The 24,842-nt window shown below is 41.8% G+C and overlaps 1 protein-coding gene across 1 annotated transcript in view; it reads left to right on the top strand.

The window, feature by feature from the left end:
- The window catches only part of IRS1 (insulin receptor substrate 1), a 67,301-nt gene extending 44,066 nt beyond the window's left edge, over window positions 1–23,235 (top strand). The window contains exon 2 of the mRNA XM_007520070.3: window positions 18,797–23,235. The gene's annotated coding sequence lies outside the window, so the exon portion shown is untranslated. The remainder of the gene's footprint in view (window positions 1–18,796) is intronic.
- The last annotated feature ends 1,607 nt before the right edge of the window (window positions 23,236–24,842 follow it).

Here is a 24,842-nt window from a genome sequence, read left to right as displayed (position 1 = left end):
TTGGGAGAGGGAGTGCTTTCCTCTAAACATAAGCTTTGTGTTGGATTTGTGTCTTCATGCTTGAAGGCAAGAATTTAAAAAGTGGTTGTAGGTATGGGACCACCCAGTTTTCTAAGCCTGAGATACAATAATGATGATGACAGGTATTTGCGAGTAGTGCTAATTGATAGGGAGAAAATATTCAGGGAGAGGGCTGTCAGTTGGGAAGAAGGAAGGGTTGGATGAAGGCTCATAGCACCCCCCTCCTACTCCCAATAACTTCAGCCAGGCGTGGAGCCGCCCAAATGCAAATCAGAAGAGTTTAGGGGATTATTCAGATTTGTTAAACCATTTGGATCCTATACTATACAATAGAGAACATACGCTCAAATACTTGAGCCCTGTGCCATTTTAAAGGTTACATACATATTTTAGAGTTTTCTGTAGACAGATAATTAACGGGCTTAATTATGGCTCTCCACTTGAGCCAGCCAGCCCAGCCTCTGCCAATTAGAATAACACACATACGCTCAGTTCTGTTTATATGTCAACTGTATCATATCTTAAAGCCCACGTCATTGTTTTCCCCTTCTAGAAGAACAGCATGTTTTGCTGCACAATAGGGGATATTTTTAAAGGGGGGGTGTCTTCTTAGAATGTAAACAACCGAGCCAGGGAGGTACAGCTGCTTCTGCTTTGCTTTTTAATCTTCTGCTCTCCCAAAGGACTTCATCTCCTTACCTATTATAGTGCATGGTTTGTGACTCTATATAAGGATACTCCCCCCCCCACCCCACCAGGGTTTTCTAAATAAAGGACAGAAGAACTGAAAGAAAAGTTGTAGTATAAAAATATCCCCCCACATATTCTAGATCTTGCATTGGCAATGGGCTGGGCGGCATAGTCTGAGCTCTGGAGTGAAAAGTGTTTCTATGCTCTGAGCTTAATAAATGTCAGGCGTCACACTTTGCCTTTGGTGTGTGTGTGTGTGTGTGTGTGTGTGTGTGTGTGTGTATACACACACCAACCTATTAATCTCACATTCACTTGTGTTTACTGCTGTCTAGACTTCAAGGAGGTAGAGAAGAGATGTCATATTTAGTGATTTTATAGGGAAGCGTGTGATGAGGGGTAGCCAAGCTTTGATGATGGTAATCTCTCCTGCAGACCATTTTGCAGAGGGGAGGGTATCTCTGATACTCAGGTGCCTACTAAATGAACTGTTGTCCTAAGCGATTTGATGCAAGTTTATCAGAATGGCCTTTCACCATGTCAGTTCTCATTATCCTTTGTAAACACCAAGCTCCCCCCCCCAGCTTCCTTTTATAAAAATAACTTTGTATATTCCAGTGGACTCTATTTAGATGAGCGGTTTGACAACACTTCCACCCAGGCTTTTTATAGAGTTGTCTCTAAATTTGTGGTTGAGAGCATGGAGTTGGAATCCCACTCAGCCCCCATAGAGGAGTTTTGAGATCTGGAGGAATTTGCTCAGCCTTTTTCGAACCTCAGTTGCCTTGTCTTTCAAGCAAGAATCTGAATAAGATTTTCAGGATGGTTGTGTGGACTAAAGGAAGTGATGGATGTTGAAGCCTCATATGTAATAATGTTGGTCCTCTAGTTCATGGAAACTGTGTGTATGTGTGTGCATGTGTTCACATACCATAGTCTTGAAAACAATGTGAAACAGAATACGATCAATACTAAAACTATATTTTTAGTCAAGATACTCAATTGATAGCATTTTGATAGCATTTAAAAGTTAATTCATTTTGGGAGTCTGGCGGTTAATCGGGTTAAGTGCAGGTGGCACAAAGCACAAAGACTGGCCTAAGGATCCCGGTTCGAGCCCCCAACTCCCCACCTTCAGGGGAGTCGCTTCACAGGCGGTGAAACAGGTCTGCAGGTGTCTGTCTTTCTCTCCCTCTCTCTGTCTTCCCCTCCTTTCTCCATTTCTCTCTGTCCTATCCAACAACGATGACACCAATAACTATAACAATAAAACAAGGACAACAAAAGGAAATAAATAAATACATATTAAAAAAAGAAAACTTTAAAAAAGTTAATTCATTTTTTAAAAGGTGTACAGAACTACACTGTAATCGTCACAGAGTGGGGGGCTAGCTTATAAATTCTGAAGAACTCCTGTTTCCCCCTTGGCTGGAATTACCCTACTTCAAGTCATAACGGTACTCAGAGATGCATGAGTGTATGTGCCTCTTCTATAGTTTCTTAGACAGCAAAAACAGCGAGTGCCCATTGTGTATAAAACACAAGCACTACTGCACCAAACTTAAGGACTCTAGGGCTGGGGTAGGGGGATTATTCAGGTCCTGGAACATGATGGCGTGGAGGAGGACCTAGGTGTGGTGGGTTAGAGAGTTATGTAGAAAACTGAGAAATGTTACACATGCACCAACTGCTATATTTTGCTGTCAACTGTAAACTATTAATCTCTCAATAAAGAAAAAATTAAAAATAAATAAATAAAGGGGCAGGAGTAGATAGCATAATGGTTATGCAAAGAGACTCTTATGCCTAAGATTCCAAGGTTCCAGGTTCAGTCCCCTGTAAGCCAGAGCTGAGCAGTGCTCTGGTAAAAAAAAAAAAAAAAAAAAGATAAATAAATGAACAGACTGTAGGTATATCTAGTAGAGAATTGGAGATGAGAAGCCCAAAGCAGGCTTATAAGACCATCATGGCAGGCATCCCAGTGTTTTTATGTTGTTAGATGCTTCTGAAGCCCCTCTTTTTTCTTTCTCTGACTGTTCCAGAGGTTGGAATATTAGCATTCAAGCAGACTGCCCTTGATTCTGACACCTCTATTTAGTAAAGCTCCAGGGAAGCCTCTACCTGAAGTTCTCTAGGGAGCATCCCAGCGGTTACTTGTGGCAGGTCATTGTCATCTTGAGGAGTCGTGTTGGCTATGGCTGGTGTTTGGTGTGAGCAGAGTTCAGGGTGGGGACAGGAAGGAAGAGAAACATGTCTGAAGAAGAAGGCTCAGCAGAAACGTTTACCTGGTCACGCTTTTCCTTACATTATTGTGGAAGGAAATGTTAAAGAAACCACAGGGACAGGTAGTCCGTTGTCATGTGGGATATGGCCTTATAGAAAAGATTTCTGGCAGGCTTTATTTTATTTTATTTTTTTAGCAGAATTAAACAAAGCTCATCAGAGAGCTGTTGATTAAGTGTGTTAATTATAGCCTGTCACTGTTTGATAGGAATGGCAAAATTGTTTGGTTAGGTTTTATTTTGAAGGCACTTTGTCAATGTTTATAGAGTTTAGAGAGAATAGAAGCTTCTGTCTTGATTTTTCTTTCTCTTTTACCAGAGCACTGATCAGCTTTGGTATATGGTGGTGTGGGGGACTGAACCTGGAACCTTGGAGCCTCAGGCATGAGAGTCTCTTTGCAGAACCATTATACTATCTACCCCTGCCCAGCTTTTGTCATCATCCTGTGCTTTAGGACCACAGCAGTGCCTGGAACTATATTTAAAGAGAACTTTCTCCTGTGACAACTACCTTAAGGGTCAATCTGAAAAATGGTGTATTCACCCACCTGGAAAACAACTTGTTCTTTCTATTCATTACCTGATTTTTAAAAGGATGAAGCCTTTATTTTTCGATGAGGGTGGGATATGTGCCCTGTTCTCTCCCACCCTCTTCTCTGATTGTTTTTTTTTTTTTTTTTTTTTTTTTAATTTTGGGGAAATGGCCTTTAGAGTGTCTTCCTAGAAAAACTTCTTAGAAACAACCAGCATATTGTTCCTCGTATTTCCGCCTTTTTAAATTTTATTATATTATTTATTTATTTATTTACTTACTTTCCCTCTTGTTGCCCTTGTTGTTTAACATTGTTGTGGTTATTGATGTCATTGTTGTTGGATAGAACAGAGAGAACTAGAGAGAGGAGGGGAAGGCAGAGGGACAGAGAAAGACAGATAACTGCAGACCTGCTTCACCACTTGTGAAGAGACTCCTTACACCGGTCCTCTTTTTTTTTTTTTTTTTAAATAATAAAACCATCTTTCAAGACTGGGGGAATAGTTTAGCAGGAGAATGTAAGAATTGCATCTAGGAGGTCATTATCACATATACTAAAACTGACCAGTGCTCTGGTGCTTAAAAACTACATGAATAAATTATGCAACCCAGGAGATAGTGCAGTGGATAGAGTGTTGCATTCACAGGCATGAAATCTAGAGTTCTCTCTCCTGCATTGCATGTGCCAGAGTAGTGATGTCCTGGTTCCCTCTCTCGTTAATGAACACATAAATCTCTTTAACAATTCAAAAGATTGTCTCTCTTCCAAGGTGTATAGGTTTTCACAAAGGTGAAAAAAAAAAAACCCTTCAAAAGAGTATTCTGTCTTATGAGCCGTTTCTTAAACAAAGTTAATGGGCATATTTTTTAAAAGTTCACAATTATGGCAGAAGGGACTTAATCCTTCAGTTAATTAACTAATTAATTGTCACCAGGTTATCTTTGGGGCCATACAGCTGCATGAGAACTCCAGCATTCCTGGTTGCCACCAACCCCTCACCACACACACACACACACACACACACACACACACACACACACACACTCACACACACACACACACACTCACACACACACACACACACACACACTCACACACACACACACACTCACACACACACTCACACACACACACACACACTCACACACACACACACACACTCACACACACTCACACACACACACACACTCACACACACACACACACACACACACACCTTTTCTATGATAGAGGGTGAAAAACAGAAAAGGAGAGACACCTACAGCATTGTCCCACCACTCCTGAAGCTTCTCCTCTGCAGGTAGGGCTGGGGGGGGGGGGGGGCTTGAACATGGGTCCTCACATGGAACATTACAACCTGACCCCATAGTTCTTCCGTTTTAACTTCTAGATATTTGGAAGATGATGAGCCTCAGCTGGTAACACTGTGTCCAAAAAATACCCGTTCTTCTTTGGAGAAGGGAGTTAGGAAAACAGGGGCCTGGAGTGATCAATCAGGTTGATTAACTGTTTTCTTGTATAAGATTGTGAAGGGATGGGAACCAGCAGAAGTTAGTTTCCACCAATGACTTTTTTTTTTAAGATTTTTTTTCTTTTTTATTCATGAGAGAGAGAGAGAGAGAGGGAGAGAGAGAGAACCAGACATCATTCTGGTACATGTGCTGCAGGGGATTGAACTTGGGCCTCATGGTTGAGAATCTAATGCTTTATCCACTGTGCCACCTCCTGGACCACACAGTGACTTTTTAAAATTATTTTTATTTATATATTATTGGATAGAGACAGAGAAAATTTGAAAAGAGTGGGAGAGAGATACCTGTAGCCCTGCTTCAAACTCATGAAGTTTTACCCCTGCAGATGGGGACCAGGGGCTTGAACCTGAGTCCTTGTGCACTGTAATGTGAACGCTTAAACAGGTGCACCATCACATGGCCCTTCCACCAGTGTAATCACAATTCATAATTTTCGGGAAGTCACTGAAGGTGGTTGAGCAGGCAGGCAACCACTGGGTCCTTGAAGCTCTTCTCTGGAAGTTAGGAATAAAGGAAAGGCCCCCTGAACAGGAACCACAGACAAAAGCATCTCTTCTCAAGAGCTGGTATGGACCCAGACAGACATGTTTGATGGCTTCCTCAGTTTCTCTAGTTAAAGGCAGCTGACAGTTCTAGTAGAGTCATGTTACAGATATATATATATATTTCCTTCTCTTTATGTGGTGTCATGGAACAAACCAAGCACCTTGTACATACATAAGGTCACTGAGCTGCCTCCCTGATCCAATTTTTATTATGAGTTTGAGAGAGGGAAGGAGAAACACCAAAGCACTGCTCCACCATTCATGGAACACCACTCCTTCCCATCCTGAGTGCTGTCCATGGTGCTTTCGTGCATGACCAGGCATGAAACCCAGGGCCTCACTCATGGAAGGCATGTGTCTTACTGCCGAGCCACCTCTCAGACCCTGAGCCAGAGAATTATTGAAAGGGACCATGCTGTGTGTCTTAGTACATTAGTGGAAGTCCATCCGTCATCACCCTGACCCCATTTGTAATGACCACAACTATTCTAGACTTGGCTAGATGTCCAGGGAAGAGAGGGACACATTATTTCTACACTTCAAATGGAAATCAAGAGCACCTGCTCTACAGACATGGCCATGTGTTTGTTTGGAGGCTAAATAGTCCCTGCAAAGAGAAGTCGACTTGGTTTTCCCCCAGGGGCATGTTCCAGTTGAAGTTCAGTTGACTCCTCCTTGACCATTTCAGGAGTCTCCTTCTTGAGATGATGATTTTCTTCTGTCACTGATACTTTTTCCTTAATACAGATTGGCTTGGGGATTCAAGAGAGAAAGCCAGTGAGTGCATCGCCCTGGCACATGTGGTGCCAAGGGTTGAGCTTAAGGGACTCACACATGTGAGTCCTACACCAGCTTCTGGGCCATGAAACCACCTGTGAGTTAAGAATTGAAGCAGTTTCAGAAGCTAGACCTTCCACCTTCTGCACCCCATAATGATCCTGGGTCCATACTCCCAGAAGGATAAAGAATAGGAAAACTTTCAAGGGAGGAGAGGGAATACAGAGTTCTGGTGGTGGGAATTGTATGGAAATGTACCCCTATGGTCTTGTCAATATTTCCATTTTATAAATTTTTTAAAATGTTAAGGGAGTTGGGCGGTAGTGCAACGGATTAAGTTCAGGTGGTGCAAAGCACAAGGACTGGCCTAAGGATCCTTGGCTCCAGCCCCCGGCTTCCCCACCTGCAGGGGAGTCGCTTCACAAGCGGTGAAGTAGGTCTGCAGGTGTCTGTCTTTCTCTCCCCCTCTGTCTTCCCCTCCTCTCTCCATTTCTCTCTGTCCTATCCAACAACAATGACATCAATAATAACTACAACAGTAAAACAACAAGGGCAACAAAAGGGAATAAATAAATAGATATTTAATAAATAAATAAATAAAAAGATTTGATGAGGCAGCCCTCAAGGTGCCATGATAAGACAATGCTAGTCAGCTCAGCATGCCTTCAGGGTACTTTTCAGCTAAAGTCATCTTCATAATGAATGAGGAAGAAGGCTCAAATGTCAGCTCTTGTAAAAAAGAGTGAGGAACAGGAACAAAGTGGAAGTGAGACTTGAGAAATGAAAGCAAAGAATTGGGCACTTCCAGGTCAGTGGGTGAGAGGTCAACCCCCTCTGGGTCAACCGGAAGAAGTTTGCCTCCACATTTGAGACAAGGAGAAGTGCTTGCAGCCCCCTTAGAAATCGGCACCAGTGTCAGCTTCAAAGACTTTTAGCGATGCCAGCAGTGTGCACTTTGTCAATTATTCTAGATTATCTCTCTGATTTTTCCCCCTCTTCCAGCTGCCAGTGATTAGAAGAGGACATCTGGCAGTGATTTCACTTTTTCTTCACATTACTCTGGCAGCACTGAGGGACTGTGTCACCCTCCTGTTCAATTCCTCCAGATGAGAGATTGGGAGAAAGAATGCAGCAACAAAAGCCACCCACTTCCTTGCCCAGTAATTACAAGCATGCTGCAGAACCTGGAAATGGGGCCTCAGAACATCCCACTTAGTTAGGCCTTTTCAGTAGGATTCTTTGTTAAATTCTTTTCATGGAGTATTGGGAGCCTTTCCTGAACTAACTCGGGAAGGGTGAGGCCTCAGAGAGGGTGGGGGCCTCCACGCTTCTCCTTCCTTCAGGTAAAGCGATAGAAGGGGCCAATCCATGGTCCTTTTTCTAGATGGCATTAGTTTAAGATCTGCTTTGTGATATGCTAATGCCCCCCTGCCCTCGTATTTAACTCTGCGATCCTGTGTGTAGTTAGTTGGCCTGTCTTTGTGGGAAAATCTTATCAGATACTACTGTATTTACCTTTTCTTTTTCCTCTGCTTTTTTTTTTTTTTTTTTTTCTGTATCACCTCCTCACTGAAAGGAATCATCTCTCTTCCCAAGATATATACCCTCTGATCCTGGCTTCAACTCTTGTCCTGCTCTGGTATCTGCTCTGTGGGTTCATCTTTGTTGGTGGTTCCCATCAGGGACTTTTTGACAGGTGTGTTTTTCAGGGATCGAGAGAAGCTAGAAGCTGTGAGGATTCCTAGTTCTTAGAAACAAGAGTTGCAGTTAAGAACAAGTATTTGGGAGCTTCCTTGTGTCAAGCATTATGATAAGAACTTCTCAGTGGGCTATTTTTAGGAAAAGAATTCTTTTAACCCCTGTTACATGATGAAAATATTGAGATTCAGAAGACTTAGTGCTGGGGCAAATAGCACAAAAGAAAAAACAACAAGGGTGCTGGAGAGATAGCTCCCTTGATAGACTGCCCTGCCTTGGCACGTGTGCCACCCAGGTTTAAGCCCTACACAGTACCCAGGAGTGCCATGGCCTTTGGAGACGTTCTGGCGCTGTGTCCTTTGGAGCACTCTTTTTGATCTTAGTTTTTAAAATATAAAGTTGATCTTATACTCGAGAGTTGGGCAAAGCCAAAAAGACAGGGACAGTAGGAGAGAAAGAACGTGACTGACTCCTTTTAAATTTTAGCTTAGAAATCAGTTCTGGGTTGAAATTGACCAATCTTTAAAAAGCATTCACAGGGTTCGGGGAAGCAAGACTTATGCAAAAGACTTGATGAGTTTCCAGGTTCGAGTCCTAACACCGTCATAAGCCAGAACTGAGCAGTGCTGGGGCAGGGGTGGGGGGGGAGAAGCCAATAACAACTATATAATTCTACCTTTATTCCCCAAAATAACCTTTTGCGGCTCAAATTCCTTCCTAAATTGCCTTGTAGTATTCAAAATTGCAGACAGTCTTCACTTACCACTCTGGCAGTGGCCACTCAGGGAAACATGTGTTTATTGCCTGTATTTTAATTTATTGCAAGCAACTTTAGAACTTTAGAACTTTAATAGAACTTGATTAAATTAAGCAGCACCCCTCTCCAGCTTTCTGTAACCTGGGATAGATGGGCCACCTCCATATATATATATATATATATATATATATATATATATATATATATATATGAATAAACTTTATTTTATTTGATAGGGGAGAGGGAGAGGAGAGAGAGAGAGAGACAACCTGCAGCACTGCTCCAGCCCTTGTGAAGCTTTCCCACTGCAGGTGGGGAGTCGGGGCTTCAGCCTGAGTCCTTATGGAGTATAATCTGTGCACTTAACCAGGTGCACCACCACCTGGTCCCCCCATATTCTTGAGTATCAACTTGTGTATAGGAATCATTCTCAAAGCCCAGAAGTCTTTATGACTTGCATTTCTTTGGCAGGAATCCATAAGGTGAAACAGGGGGGCTATGTGCATTGAATATAGTTGAATTATGCCTATGTATTTATAACCCATTTCTGAAAATGCTCTTTCATTATTTTTTTTCAATGTTTATATGTCTTTATTTGATAGTGATTGAGTGGAGGGAAAGGGAGAGAGAGAGAGAAAGGCAGCTGCAGCACTGCTTCATCACACGTAGGGCTTCCCCCCATAGGCAGGGATCAAGAGGCTGCAGTCGGTTCCTTGCACATAGTAACATGTGCACTCAACCAGGTGCACCACCGCCTGGCCTTTTCTTTGATTATTTTGATTCGTTTAACGATAAGAAAAGGGGGTGGGGGAAAGCACTTAAACTTCAAAGAATCCCAGAGGAAACTCCTCTCCACATTTTTCCTTGGGCTCTCTCCAGGGAAGAAGGAAAGCAAAGGTGATCACCCTTTGTGAGTAATGGGTGATGATGAAGATGGGTTTTCAGAAGATGCTGCCTATTTGTGGGTCGTGAGGAAAGTCAACTACTGAGAAGGCTTTGCAAGGGATAGTTGGGAGTGACCCTGTCATCCACCAGGTCCATGTAATAACCGAAAACACTTCTAGGAAGGAAATTTGGGTCATAGCTGGGGTGCTTTGTGGTTCTTTAATTTTATTTTATTTTAATTTTACATATACATTTATTTGTTTTTATTTTGTCACTAGCTTTATCACTGGGCTTAGTGCCTGTATCACCACACTCTTCCTGACATTTTTTTTTTTTCATAGAGTGTGAGAGATAGAGAGGAGGGGGGAGTCAGAGAAGAAGAGACACCCAGAGTACTGCTCTAACACTCATGAAGCTTCACCCCCTGTAGGTGGAGACCTGGGGCTTGAACCTGGGTCCTCACACATGGTGACACATGTGCTGTACTGGCAAAGCCACCACCTGACCTGTATGTGTTTAGTTTCTCAATGTGGCTTTGGGGACAGAACCAAGGTGTTCACACATGTAGACCATCACCAGGCCTCCTAAGCTGCTTTTTTTTTTTTTTTTTTCAGTTTCTGTGTTTATTGGGTTGTTGGAAAAGCCATGGCATGCTCCTTCTAAAAATGCTTTATAACTTTTCCAACAACCCAGTAGATGGAGGGAGGGAGGGAGGGAGGGAGAGAGAGACCATTGCACCACTTCATCTCTGGAGCTCTCTTAGGCACTGTCCATGGTACTCCCATGTGGTGCCAGGAATTGAACTCAGGGCCTCGGATGTCATAAGGCGTGTGCTTTACGTACTGAACCACCTTCTGGGCCCTTGTGGTTCCTTTAAAAGATGCTTGTTCTATTCAATGCATTTTTCTTCCATGACCCACTCCTTCCATAAAGTCAACCACAGCCCTTTTTTATCAGGTACTCCAGCTAAAACTTGCGGTGAGTAGGAAATAGATTAAACACAGGTTTTCCCTTTTCACTGGGTGCCAAAAGTGATGTCAGCGGTGTTAATTAGCCCTACCTAACCCACTGCTAGACTCAGAATGTTTGTTCTGTCTTCTGATTCCTCGGCTCTGATGCAGAAGTAGATGGCAATAAGAAACAACTGGGTCATTGGACAATTGCTCTCATGTCAAAATGGGTTCTTGCATTTTTTTAAGCAATCCAGGGAGCAGGCAAAATATGCAAAATGTATTTTGATTTTAAGAGGAAAAGTAAAATCAATAGGACTCAGTCGACTTAATTCCCTGGTGCCGAATTTCAGAAATAGTGTTGCCAACGCATTTTACTATCTCTGCACTACACTGTAAACCATGTTGTGATTTGAATGGAAACTCTACTGGTTTGAATCAAAGCCAGACCAGTGAAACCTCTATTCTTCTTCTGTAAGAAGAAATGATGTGGAGTTACAGTATAAACCTCAGAGCAGGGATGTCATTCTGGAGAGGGAGAAAGATGACTGCAGAAATCACTGTTGTGAGAGGGAGAAGAAAGACCTGACTTTGATGATTTTCTAAAGTAGGGGGGTTGTTGGGGGGTATGTGTTATCTTCAATTCCTGAGCCTTGATGGCCCCATCTGTGGGAGTACATTATCATTTGGGTAGAAACACTGATTTACATTGATTTTCCTGATGCCTTTATTAGCATGCTCCTTTTTGATTTGTTTGTTTGTTTGTTTTGTTTTGTTTAAGAGGGTGGGAAATAGCTGAAGTGAATATCCTTGGGCTTAAAAGATTTCTGAGTGTTTATCCAGATTTCCTTCACACACAGTTGACAGAAGACTTTCATTGTAGAGAACCATATGTCTTTGTTTTAATCTACCTTCCCTGTCAGCTTCTAACCATCTTGCAAAGTTTCCCAAGCCTCCCTCCTGCCTTGCATGGGGAGCTCCCAGACTGGAAGGTCTTGCCCTCTCTGCTTGCCTTTTAGAATACACCTGCCTGTCTTCCTTGGTGGTCTCCTGAAGTCTCCAGCCCCTCCAGAAGGTCTTTCTCTGAGACAGGGGGGAGCTGGAACAGGGTGGCCTTGCACATGTTGGCAGTGTTCCCTGAGTTTTCTGCCTTGGCAACCCTATGCGCCAGAAGGGCTGGCCAGCCAGAGACCTTGTGATTTTTCCCTGGTCCGTTCACATGTGACTCGCACCAGGCAAAAGTGCTGTTTAAGCAGCTTCATGAAAACTCTGGCTTGACTCTTCTTTTTTCATTGAAGACCCTGAGATCCTGAAATGACTAGAGTCAGGGACATCTTTGACCTCTAACTTTTGTTCTTGAGCTAATTCTGAACTCCATTTGGAGGGAGAACGGAGGTGGATTAAAGTCTGAAAGCTCTAAGACAACTGAGAATGTTTTCTTGTTGCATAATTATGTCCTATCCCATAGTCCCCATATAATGGCGTCCCAAACTTAAAGCTCTCTTCATTTAGCTTGTCTGTTTTTTCCTGAGATGGTTACCACAATTAACAGAGCTGAGCTCATAGTATTCTCCGTGCCTTAGATGCCATCCAACATCTATCCCAGTTGGTAGAGTTCAAGCCCTAAGCCAGGAAGTTCTTTCAGTGATTCCTTTTCTAAGGGTTTTACAGTCCATTAGCTACCTCAGGAGTCTTAAAATAAGATGTTAAAATAAGAAACACCTATACCCCATTATACTTGTAAGTGGATTCCATACTGATGATTGTTGACATGTTGCTGGGTCCCATTAGCTAGATTTCAGTCATGTTTGCAAAGTTATTTTTGCAGTTTATAAGAGTTTTTTTTTATTAATACACACACATTTCAGAAGACCTAGACTGTTGTGCATTAGTGGTATGGTGAGTTCATTGCATCAGCATCAATGAGATGGCTGAAGAAATGAATGGTGGTCAGAGGAGCCTTGTCTAGTAGAATATAAATGTGTGATTGTATGAAATAAGAACCACACAGACTTGGGAAAGCAAGAAAAAACATGTCAGGTATCATGCTCAGTATCCTGACAGCAACAAGGCTCCTCAGCAACCTCTCCTCTAGCCTCTCTCTGCACTCAGAGGGAATCTTTGAGAGGAATCCTTGTCCTCTTCTGGTTCTTCTAAATCCTCTTATCCATTTGATTCCCATAAGGAGTTCAGTTTTTGAAAATCACAACTGGAAAATGCAGGGACTTTCTGGTTTCACAAGCTCTACCCCAAACACACTGACCTGACTGGGAGATGGCTGACAGTGGTACAGAACCCCAAGAACATTTCAAAAGTTGCTTAGAGTTTTTCTTTTTTAATTATCTTTATTTATTTATTGGCTAGAGACAGCCAGAAATTGAGAAGGAACAGGGAGATAGAGAGGGAGAGAAACAGAGAGATACCTGCAGCCCTGCTTTACCACTCGCAAAGCTTTTCCCCTGCAAGTGGGGACCGGGGGTTCGAACCCTGGTCCTTGTGCACTGTAACATGTGCACTCAACCAGGTGCACCACAGCTCAGCCCCAAAAGTTGCTTAGCATTTCAACGTTTTCTCATCATAGATATTCAAGAATAGGGAAGATCTAACTACTATTAAGACATTTGTTTCTGTTTCTCGTTAAACATTTTGGGCATTCAAGGCAGAATTTTAAAAGTTCAAATCTAGTGAAATTAGAACTACAGCTGCAAGTGGTCTCCATGGTAGTTTTCCCTGGGTTGTAAGATTCATGCATAATATCCATTCATTTTCTGTATTTTGTAAATTTTCTGTATTGTACTCAAAATCTCTCTCTCTCTCTCTCTTTTTTTTTTAAGTGAGAGCTATTTAAGAGAAATAAAGTAAGCTGTTTTGACACAGTTCCCTAAATGGAGGAATTTATATGAGCTTTTTTTTTCTTCCAGTTGAATCCACAATATACGATTTTGAACAATGATCTCCATTGAGGAAAAGTCATTACTGTGTCTTTTTTTTTTTTTTCCAAGCATAGTTCCATGAGAAAGAGTTTCTTTCTAGCTGCAATATAATATATGGCAATAGCCAAACCCTGTATATTACACTCCTACTAGTAACGGTAGAAACTACTACTAATGCTCTGACCAGATACTCTTAAACTTCATTGCCCTTGACTAACGCAGTCAACAGAAAGATCAAACCTTTCAATCAGTGAGGTTGGCTTAAAAAATACACTGCTGAAAAAATGCCTCTCTTCCTCCCTCTCTCTCTTTCTCTCCCTTTCTCTCTCTCTCTCTCTCTTTCTCTCCATAAAAACCCTGTGCTGTTTTCAGCTGCGTTCACAGTAAACACTAATCAGGAGGCTGAGCCAGGGTGAAAGAAAGTGACAGCTTTTGTTTTGCAGTGTTCCTAGGCATAGTTTTAAGTGGGTCAAAGCCAGAAGATGTAAATTCCTACTGGCTGCAATAATGCAATAATCTATAGGTCTCAAGTAGCATGGCTCAAGTGTTGACTTACTTGACAGTGCTTTACAAATTACATTTTTTTCATTACTGGCAACAGGATTAGGTGGGTTTTATCTTTCCGGAAGACACACATGGAAGGGTAGAATAGATGTTGATATGGTGATGAAGTCTTGTGCAAAATGTAATTTCCTGCTGCTAAATCTTGTGACAGGTGCATGGATCTCTGGGCCCCGAAGTTATTCCCCCTGGTGTTACTAGAGGGAATGTGTCCTAGGAACATCACCATTTGATATTTGCACAACTCTTCTCCAAGGAAATGCTTTGAATTTTTGTTTCTACTCTCTGTGTTACAAATGAGTTTTATGTATCTGCAAAATTCCGTAGCAATATTTGCCTCTTGTGCTTGTCCCTTGGTGTTTAATATACAGAGTACATAAAACATACTCATGCCTATGTCTTTTTTTTTCAGTGCTTATTCCAGATTTTGTCAGGTTTTTTTTTTTAATCATTTTTATTGGTGGCTTAATAGCTTATAGGGCAGCTGTTGACACATGGGCATAGTTTCTCATCTCTCCATGATAGGTGTCTGAAAAAAACTCTCATGCTCATTCTTGTGTGTCACTCAAGAGATGTTTAGTGAATTGAATGACTAACTGAAAGGCACCTGTGTGCCTTTTTGCTTTTTCTAAACAAGATATTGACAAATTACAAACATATGGGCTATTTGTGGTTACTTTTCTTCAAGGGAGTTAGTTGCTCTGCTGAAGTTCCATGTATTAGCAGGGCAGCTAGGCCCATGCATGTAGAGCCCTCGAAGCACACGTCCAGGTCTATCCATAATGTTCAGAGGGAGTTCCTTTCCAGTAAAACTTATTAATATAATGAAGAATGGCTGTTTGAGGGACTTCAGTTCTGGAGTTGCTTGACTTTAGAGAAAACCTCTCTGGGAACCACAGCTGAGCTTCACCAGCCCCTTTATTCACCACCATATTTGGCCGTCAGAGCTTTTTGGCTATCTCCAAAGATCAAATATGTCCTCCTGAGGGCCAAGAGGGGCAGGCAACTATAGAGACCATTCAAAGGTATATGCCCAAGGCTGAGGAAGTAATTGCAAAAAAAAGAAACAGGAACTTGAGCAGGCATTCCAGAAATGCCTGGGACAATGGCTGTGTGAATAAGTAGGCAGAGCTCAGCATGGCTACAGCGACAAATGGTTCTCACTGAGGGGACGCCTGTTTAACATCCATGTCATTACCTGGTAGTAAAGCTTTACATACACACACACACACACACACACACACACAACTCACACACACACACTGACACTAATACTCATTCTCTCCCTCATACTTACACAAAAATAAGCAGATGTGAACTTGAGAGTTTCCCTTTAAGTCTCTCCAGGAGTCTATTGCCTGTTTACAACCTCCTGTCTCTGTTTCTTCCGCTGTCAGTGTTCCCACTTGGTTTCACCTTTTTCCTAGATGGCTCTTAGGCAGCATTCCTGGCAGAGGCACACATTGATCAGTTTCTCTGATAAAGGCCTTTGCTAAGCAGTATGCTAAGAAGTGGGAGGGAATTGATGGGATCAATAGCACTTTTTTTTATTTCCTGCTTGTTGAGCATGCACACTTGCGGGAGATTACAAGGATGGTTTCAGAGTGACCCAAAGCCATAGATTCTGGTGTCCAGGGAAGCCGTCTTATTCCTTTCTCCTCAGAGGACCATCAATCTCCACCCACTGCACCAGGCTGGTTGGCACAAATGGTGGCAGAGCTGGATATAGCTTGCTCCTGCACTAAGCTACTCATCCAGCCACTTTGAATGAGAGCCAGATAGAAAACGGGAAGCATTATGTTGTCCCTGCTGCTTCTACACCCTATAATGATCCTGGGTCCATGCTCCCAGAGGGATAACAAATAGGAAAGCACTCAAGGGAGGAAAGGGGAACTCTGGTAGCGGGAGTTGTGTGGAACTATACCCCTGTTATCCTATGGTCTTGTCTGTTTTTTATTTTATAAATAAATTTTTAAAAATAAATTTAAACAGGCTGTTGCACAGCGGGTTAAGCATAGGTAGCACAAAGCACAAGGACCAAGGACCAGTGTAAGGATCCTGGTTCGAGCCCTGGCTCCCCACCTGCAAGGGAGTCGCTTCACAAGCGGTGAAGCAGGTCTGCAGGTGTCTATCTTCCTCTCCCCCCTTTGTCTTCCCCTCCTCTCTCCATTTCTCTTTGTCCTATCTAACAACAATGACAGCAATAATAACTACAACAATAAAACAACAAGGGCAACAAAATGGAGTAAATAAATAAAATAAATATTTTTTAAAATAATAATAATAAATTTTTAAAAAGGAAAAGAAAATGGAAAACATAGCAGGTGCCCTTCTTTCTACCTTCTTGTTTTACATTGAGCAGTTTGTTTGTTTTAGGCCCTTTAATAGCCTACAGGTGTCCTCCTTGATTTTAGGCCTGAAGTTCTATCCCAGAAATGTGGACAGGAGCATTCTGGGAGATCACTACATGAATCCAGGAGACACTTGAAAGAAGACACGAGCTATGGAGATTATTCTCTGGGGTTTTGAAAGAATGAGTTTTTCCTTTCACTTATAGAAGGCACACAAAGTAAATCCTGTTTCTCTGGCAATTAGGGATAAGCCAGGAGTGGCTTGTTTTTACAGCATTGTTGGAGCAGTGTCAAGTCATTATTTCTACTTAGAGAGACTGCAAACATTCCTGCAGGGGTGGAGTTGCTGTTGTAAACAGAAGTCTCCTAAAGCTAGTGTCCTAGTTTGGTAAATTTTGAGTTAATGTGAAAGCCGGGTAGATGGTGAATGCAAATTGGTCTCATAAAGCTCCTTCACCCTTCAGAGGGAGGGAGAATTACATTGGCCAGTGATGACATTATGTGAATTTTGGGTTTCATCAATGTCAGTGTAACTGACATGGGTTGTTACAGCAACATCTTAATCTCATCATAAGGAGAGCCTTTACTGTTACAGATGAGTGATAATACCTTAAACTGACATTCAAAGCTCTTTGCTAACTACCCAGCCTACATCCATGGACTTAACTTCTTCTGTCCCCTATCACATACTTTGTGCTCCAGTGAAACCATGTTCATCCTTTGGCCTGTCCACAGCTGCTTTCTGTCCCTCCAAGACCTTGTTTTCTCATGTACCCTCCATGGGAAGGATAATTAGCACCTTTGCTTCCGGAGTATGCCAGTTACCAATGAAGTTTTTTTTTTATTTGTAAATCAAAAATCTATATTATTATCCATTCAGACATGCATTTGTAAGTATAGATTCATGTATACTGGCATCGTTAGTATCTAGTGAGAACCTACATGCCAACCCTCCTGTTAAACTCTAGAAGGTACAATGCTGAATTAACACACACTATCAACAATACCCACATCCCCAAAGTATTCTTCCCTTTGCTAAGCCGGCCAAGGGTACCAGCAAGGAACTTCTTCTAGATCCCTAGCTAGAGGTTTCCCCTCCTCTGTTTTTCTCCTCCTCCTCCTCCTTTTTTATTTACTGGATAGGCAGCCCGAAGTCATGAGGGAAGGGGGTGATAGAGAGGGAGAGAGACAGACACCTGCATCACTGCTTCACCACTTCGAGAAGCTTTGCCCCTGCAGGTGGGAGCTGGGGGCTTGAAAGCAGGTCCTTGCACATTGTAACATGTGTGCTCAACTACCCGGACCCCAAACTGTAAAGCTTTCTTCTTTGCATTCCACTTAGAAAGAGTTTACCTTCCTTTTTTGAATTTCTTGGGAGCAGGATCTGTGCTAGAATTCAGCTTTGTATTCACCATAGTGCTTCATTCAGCCACTTATTCCACCTACATTTATTGACTTATTACTCTGTGGCATATTACCTACTCCAGGACATCCTGTACATATTGATATTCTTTAATAACTTATGAATGCATGGAAAGTATAGAACTCAGAAGGATTGTCTAATAAAATGTTTGAGAGGTTTTTTTTGTTTTTTGTTTTTTGTTTTTTTTTAAGAAAAAAAGGTTTTCTTGATCTGCTTTGTGCAGGGGAGTGAATGATGCCTATTGGAGTACTTCTTAAGTTACAATGGGAAAATGTACTTATGCCAGATGACTTATTTCTCCTAGGTCTAAATTGGAATCCCTTCTTTCACTTAGTAATCAACTAGGTCTGTAGTACCTGGGTCCCCTTTCGGCACTGAAAATACTCATGTCAAACAGTGTCACATTAAAAACTGAGTTCAGAGTTTGTAATGTAATATAATGCAGCTTCAAATCCTAAAGTCTGCTCAGTTGACTGTCTGCCAAAAGAAGATTAAACAGCCTGAGTATAACCTGTTTGCTATATTTTATAGTAATAACTGTGATGGACAGCTTTGTTTCCATCAAAGAATTTTGCATTGCTAAATCTCTGAAATCTTCAAGTTACAAGGATGATTGTTGACCGATTGACTATTGACTACTTTGAGTTTATGATCCCTTTAGACTTCTCTGCCTTTCAAAAGGAAGAGAAAAAAAACATGTTTTGAAAAGTCATTGGTTGAATGTAACTGCACAATATGTTTGCGCTTGCAACTTTATGTGGTACTGGCCCCCTTTTAAAAAAGAAGGCCTTAGAAAGTGATTAAACTGTCCATTTTGAGATACCTGAAATGATGACTTCTTTCCTCTTTCCTTTTCAGAATGAAGACCTAAATGACCTCAGCAAATCCTCCTTTAACTCATGGGTACCCAGACTCTATTTTGTCGTGATTCACAACCAGGACCTCGCATCTTCCTCCTCAGTAGATGGTACGATGTATCCATTTCAGTTTGTTTACTTTATACAATCCTCAGGAGTTCGTTGACTGAACTGCACATTCTCTATTATGCCAAGCAAAAATAATAATAATAATAATAATAAAATAAAATTTCAAAAGCACTGTGACACCAGAACAATGAGTCTGCATAAAGTTCATCTTCAACCTTAAGGACTTAGCTGGCTACCCAAGCTGATGGGCCCACCGCCATGCCATGAGAGAAGGGGTCTCCTCTCATCACACTGACAGGATACATTTTCATCTGCTGCTGGAACTGTGCACGACCACGCGTCATTGTAAATTATCTCACATGGAACTGTTCACGTGGGGTGGAGAGACTATTAAATATTTAACATAGGTTTTGATTTCTATGTGTAATTTTTTAAATTAAAATGTAACTTTTCTTATAGCACATCTTTTTTTTGGATGTGGAACTGAGGTATACAATGTTCTGTTATAAAGAGTGGAGTGAATGCTTAAAACAAGGCCTGGGAGGAAAAAAAAAAGTAGACTAGGGTACGATCCTTGTTTTAAGAGTGTAGTTTAGACGAAAAGAAGAAGAAGTATGGTTCTCAATTGTATAGTTCTATTTGCTGATACTTTCTCTTGTAATATAGCTCTGAAGTTGAGCTGAGATCCTGACAAGAGTTAATCCTAATTTTGTATTTTTTTCCCTGGAAGGCAGTAGGCTATGTTAATTAAACTGAAGAAGGATATATTCTACTGAGGATTTCCAAGTGTCAGCTTAAAATTGGCAATTGAATGGAAGCAAAATTACAAGAAAAGGAAATCAAAGTCTTCCATTGTATATACTGTAAAGAGAAGGAGACATGAGTGATCCCTTCAAATCAAAAGCTCTCTTTGGAATGAACAATGTGGGTGTTTGTAAATTCTGGAAATTTCTTTCTATTCATAATAAACTAGAGACTGTTGATCTTTTCTTCTCCCCCTCCCTCTCCACTTCTGTAAGCTTCCTGCTCCATTAACCACTTTTTCCCCCCTGTATACACGTTTAGGGTATTTGTTTCCTGTGTTGTCTCGAGAAAGATGGTAAGACAAGGGGGTGCTTGTCTTTAACTTCTAGCCAGAGATCAAAATTCCAGAAAGTGGTGTTTTCATGACCAATGCCACATGTCATGTTCCTTGAGACCCTCAGCTCACATTTTCTCAGAACCTCCAGTGTTTCATTAGCAAACTGATTGTAATTTGGCCCTTTTGCCCTGGTGGGTATGAGCCTATTCATGATTAGCTAGGAAGACCCAGTTCACAGAGAGCACACAACCACATAAAGACAGAACCTATGGAGTTTTTCATCTTTTCACTAGAAAACCCCTCAGGGTTAAGTAGAATGATACCCATCTTGGGCTCTTGAAAACTCTCCTCCATCAGGAATTCCCCATCCCGCTGCTCAGATGAGCAGTGTTTTATTTCTCTGCCGGGTTGAACTCTCAGGGTGAAGATAGGACTGCTAAGAAGGGTTCAGAGTTGGGGAGAGATGGCATTGCAGTGGCTTCTGCCCCTCAAGAAATGACATCTACACACACACACACACACACACAGACACACACACACACACACACACACACACACACACACACCCTACCTTTTCAAAGGGGAATGAGACTCAGTGGAACCCTCCACACTGCAGAGGCCTGTGTGAACATTGACTTTGCTGAATGGCCTGACAGACCATGTGGTCTGTGGTTCCCTGTTCTTCTCGGCAGATTCTAATCACTCAAATGCTCATCCACTTCCAAGATAACTAGGTATGGAGTCCTAGGAGCTCATTGCTTTCAAGGAATGGGCTGAATTCCAAAATTTCTTATTAAGAGAGAACATTAGAAATGTGAAAAATCTACTATGAAAGGGTTTTATTTTTCACTTTCATGAAATTACTTTCATGGTTCAGCTGCCATTTTTCAATTACTCAGACTCTTGCTAATGTAGGGAGCAGTAAGCTTTCTTTCCCCAACCCCCACCCTTGAATGCGGGGTGTAAGTCATTAAGGAAAAATCAATGAAAAGAATCAACTCCAATCATTCTCCTGTAAAGTTGGTTATTCTTTCCCAAGCTAGCCTTGGAATATATATTACCAAGGCATCTCTGCATGTGGATTCAAAAGCATTTTTTAGATGAGAACAGACTGGAAAATTCATCTCTTGACTTCATTTCTCTGATGTTTCCTTGAGTCAAGTAGTCTTTAACAGTAGAAATTCTTATTTAAGCTGTTCCTATTGTCCCCAAAGCTGGGTTGTAAGGTGATATCAAACTTCACCAATTGGAAACTGGAAGGTGCGTGGATTCAAGGCGGAAACTCAAGCTCTGGCCCCATTAGAAGTTGACCTTGAGCAATATCGGCTGTTAAGTCCTTGTGTTCAGTTCCTCTTGAAGAAAGTTAGCTTTTATCCATTTCAAAGTACTTCTGAGTAATGTAAGCTGAGAACTGGCATTAATGGAACTTCTAGTGGCCTCTGGGTGACCTGTAAGTCAGCAGCATTTTCCTTCTGATACAAACTTTCATAGTGTTCTTTCTTAGAGACTTGGGCAGAGGTTTAAAATTCTCCTTTGTGGAAAGAACAAATATGTTTCATGACTTTGATGCTATCTGCATTCTGGGTTTTAAAAAAAAATGTCCTAGAACCAGCTAGAAGAGAAGAGAATCCATTAATGATCAACTACGAGTCAATAGTGACAAGTCAGCACTGATGTGACACTGTGGCTCTTTTTTCCTGACCGTCAAAGGTCAGGGACTCTCTTGACTCATCTAGAGTGACTGCAAAAAAATGGACTGACTAAAAATCAGATAGCCAGAAGTGAAATTTTCAGACCTTCCCCTCCCCACCCCACCTTTTTTTTTTTTTCCTTCTTCCCGTCTATTATTTCTTAGCTGGGCTATCTTTTCAAATATTCAAAAAATAGCTTTACTCTCCATAAGATACAGTATTTTTGCAGTTTTGTAACCCTGTTTTGTTTGATCTCATATCCTTAATGTATTGTGCCACATAGTTGGGAACTTTAATTATACTGAAGTTGAATTCATGGTAAGTGCTCTGACTTCATTGGCAGAACTTCCTGGGTCAGTTTTTGTCACAAAGAGGCACTGAAACCAGACCACATGGAATTAAGACCTTGATGGGACGGAATGACAGGACTCTTCAGACATGTACATGGGAATTAATGTAACTCAAGTATGAAATCTCTTTTTAATGACTTGACAGGGAACCTGTGTTCCTAGGACATGTCAAGTACTAGTTGGAGGTAGTGTTGCCTTTCTAAAGGCTGCTGAGAAAGGAAGAAGCATGCTTTTCTAGGGAGACAAGAAGGTTTGACCTTGTTGATGCGTAGAGCAGACCTCCAGCCTGAATTTGATTCTGTGAACCTAAGTTGTCCTTTTGTCAATACAATGCCATGGTTTAGACATGGATACCTTTGCTCTTTTCCACAGCCATGTCAAAGATCTTAGAGGGCCTAGCCTACTTCCATTAATCAGTATCCTAATTGTGGGGGAAGAGTTATCAGATGCCAGATTTGGTATCTCTCTGAGTCCCCTGAACATCAATTAGGTCCTGAGAGGGAATAGGATTATACGGAGAGTGACCCTAAACCCTTAACAACATCAGTAGTAGAGAGTTCAGAAGTAGCTCATAGAATTGAAAGTGTGTGATTTAACTGGTGAGTTACCTTCCTTTGCTAGTGTCTTGAGAACTTGGTGTTCCTGGTGGCAGCACTAAGAGTTCTTAGACTGTTCCCTCCCCTGACCCGGAAGTCCCTTCTTTTGCTTAAGTCCCTACTGCTAACATGTGCCACATGCTAGGACAAATGTAGGAAAACAGGAAGAAAAAACAAACGTTAACCTGTATTCTATAGACATCTTTAGTTAGGTTTTTTTTTTTGTTTAAAGAACTTTGCTATTGGCTTAAGAATGTAGTTCCCAGAACAATTTTCCTTACACCTTTTGGCTACAGGGTGGGCCAGATTAAATTCATCTTTTTTTTTTTTTTCTCATTTAATGTCTGTGCAGTTTGGTTGATCATCTGAAGATAGTGGTGCTGTTCATGGTGCTACTTCATCTGTGTATAAAAGGACCAATGCATGGTCTCTATTGCTACCAAAACATTGATTGTATATATGTGTATAACATGTACTATGTATATATGTAATGGGTACCAGGCCAGGTATATATTTTTATTTAGAAGTGTTTCACTTTTCCAAGTTTTCTTTATAGTGTTATGCTTATTTTCAGTTTTATTTTCTTCTGATTCTGTCTGGTACTTAGAACTGTAGTGTCTTCATCGTTAATTAAAGAAAACTGTCTAAATGAATTCACGGATGTCAGTGCTTGTGATCTTTCCCTGGGACACGTGGAATAGAATTTAGATTTTAAATTTGGCTGCGGCATTTGCTTGGGTAAGAGCAGTGAACATTCCCTTTTCGGTCATCTTATTGGGGAGGGCTAATTGTTTATAGTACAACTGTTGATACACGGGTACTATTTCTCATCTCCCCATAATAGGGGTCTACAAAAACACTCTCACCCCCAGCTTAGTTCCTTTTCCTCCGTCATGCACCTGGACCGCAGTGCCTTCTCTAGCCCCTTTCTTGCCCAGAGTCCTTTGCACTGCTGCAATGCAACACTACCTAGCATACTTTGATAACACATAGGATCCCAGATTTGATCGCCAGCACCACCAGTAACCAGAGAAAAAGTCCAGTAACCAGAGTACTCAACTGACTCTCAGTGACCAAGAGAAAGACTCATGAAATCTCAAGTTGCTTTCAAAAGTGGTGGTATAAAAGGGGAGAAACAACAAGAGTCCCATCCCACACCCCTCCCTGGGTGGGGAAGAAAGCATTACGTGGACACAACAGCTGAGTTCCTCTCTTGGACCAAAGTCCTGAAGAGTTAGTTCAGATTTGGGTTGCCATGGAGAGGCTTTGGGGCGGGGCCTGAGACTCTATATTCCTGTCTAGATCCCAAGGGCCTCTGTGCTGCCTTGGTCTTCCTGGTCTGCTGATGAGATGATGGCACAGCGAAGAAAGAGTCCTGGCTCCACAGTAGCACCCAAACAGCTCAAAGGCCAGGCCAGCTACTGAGATGTTGCCTGGCCCTCTCCGGGGCAGCCTGGGGCCTAGTCCTCTCTGCTCCTGCTGCTTTTTCCTAGTCTCCTGGTATCCCAAGTTCCTGGCTAGGGCCATGGAGCATTGCTAGGTCTGCTGCCCCCATGAGAGGGGTCCCCAGCATTCCTGTATTAGGAGTGCTGATCTGCCTAAAACTGTCAGAAAAGGCATATTTAAACAAATGGAATCATCTCAGTCCTCCCACCATGGGGAAGGGCTTTGCTTTTGTGTTTCTTCTTTTTCTTTTTAATAATAAACTGTTGTCACTTGAAATAGTAAGACTTCCCCCCAAAACACACACACATACACCTGTTGAACTTTCTCGACTAAGCAGCAGGTGACTGTTGTGTCCTGTGTAAGGACACAGATCATTGTGAACTTCAATTATTAAGCCTTTTTTTTTTTTTTTTTGCCACCAGGGTTATTGCTAAGGCTTGGTACCTGCACAGCTATCTTACTGCCCTTCTTTTCATTTCATTTCTTTTCTTTCTTTTTTAAAAAATAGTTCTTTATTGGGGGATTAATGTTTTATAGTCCAGAGTAAATACAATAGTTTGTACATGCATAACATTTCTCAGTTTTCCACATAACAGTACAACCCCCACTAGGTTCTCTGTCATCCTTTTCCAGGACTTGTACTCTCCTCCACCCACCCACCCCAGAGTCTTTTACTTTGGTGCAATACGCCAATCTTTTCATTTCTGAATAGAGAGGACAGAGAAACCGAAAGAGGAGACCGAAGGAGAGAGACACCTACAGTAACAGTGCACTCAACTGGGTAATGTGCCACTGCCCGTCCCCTATTTTAGCC

The sequence above is a fragment of the Erinaceus europaeus genome, chromosome 7 (genome assembly GCF_950295315.1).
Source record: "Erinaceus europaeus chromosome 7, mEriEur2.1, whole genome shotgun sequence".
Taxonomy (NCBI): Eukaryota; Metazoa; Chordata; class Mammalia; order Eulipotyphla; family Erinaceidae; genus Erinaceus; species Erinaceus europaeus.
Note: the sequence above shows the minus strand (reverse complement) of the source record. Positions and strands in the feature narration are given on the sequence as shown.